Here is a 1,051-nt window from a genome sequence, read left to right on the forward strand (position 1 = left end):
TTGATTTTTAACATTTTGGCCTGTTTATTTTTAACAACTTTACCCACGTTTTTCAAAACTTTGTGCGGGCTTTAGATGCACTATTCCTGGGTTGATTTAAAACATGTTGCCCTTTATTTTTAACAAGTTTACCCATGTTTTACAAAACTTTAAGGGGCTTTTCAAACACTTTTCCTGGGTTGATTTAAACATTTTGGCCTGTTTATTTAAAACAACTTTACCCATGTTTTTCAAAACTTTAAGGGGGCTTTTCAAACACTTTTCCTGGGTTGATTTTTAACATTTTGGCCTGTTTATTTAAAACAACTTTACCCATGTTTTTCAAAACTTTAAGGGGGTTTTTCCAAACACTTTTCCTGGGTTGATTTTAAACATTATGCCCATTTTATTTTTAACAAGTTTACCCATGTTTTACAAAACTTTAAGGGGGCTTTAAGAACGCTATTCCTGGGTACAATTTAAACATTTTCATCAGTATTTTGCAAAACTTTTACCCTGCTTTTCAAACACTTTTCCTGGGTTGATTTTTAACATTTTGCCCTTTTTATTTTTAACAAGTTTACCCCATACTTTTCAAAACTTTAAGGGGGCTTTTCAAACACTTTTCCTGGTTGATTTTAAACATTTTGCCCATTTTATTTTTAACAACTTTACCCATGTTTTTCAAAACTTTAAGGGGGCTTTTCAAACACTTTTCCTGGGTTGATTTTTAACATTTTGGCCTGTTTATTTAAAACAACTTTACCCATGTTTTTCAAAACTTTAAGGGGGTTTTTCCAAACACTTTTCCTGGGTTGATTTTAAACATTATGCCCATTTTATTTTTAACAAGTTTACCCATGTTTTACAAAACTTTAAGGGGCTTTAAGAACGCTATTCCTGGGTACAATTTAAACATTTTCATCAGTATTTTGCAAAACTTTTACCCTGCTTTTCAAACACTTTTCCTGGGTTGATTTTTAACATTTTGAACTGTTTCATTTAAACAACTTCAATAATAATAATATATATAAAACAACCCCCCCCCAAAAAATTTGAAAAAAAATTTCAG

This window comes from Stigmatopora argus, unplaced genomic scaffold (genome assembly GCF_051989625.1).
Source record: "Stigmatopora argus isolate UIUO_Sarg unplaced genomic scaffold, RoL_Sarg_1.0 HiC_scaffold_155, whole genome shotgun sequence".
NCBI classification, from domain to species: Eukaryota; Metazoa; Chordata; class Actinopteri; order Syngnathiformes; family Syngnathidae; genus Stigmatopora; species Stigmatopora argus.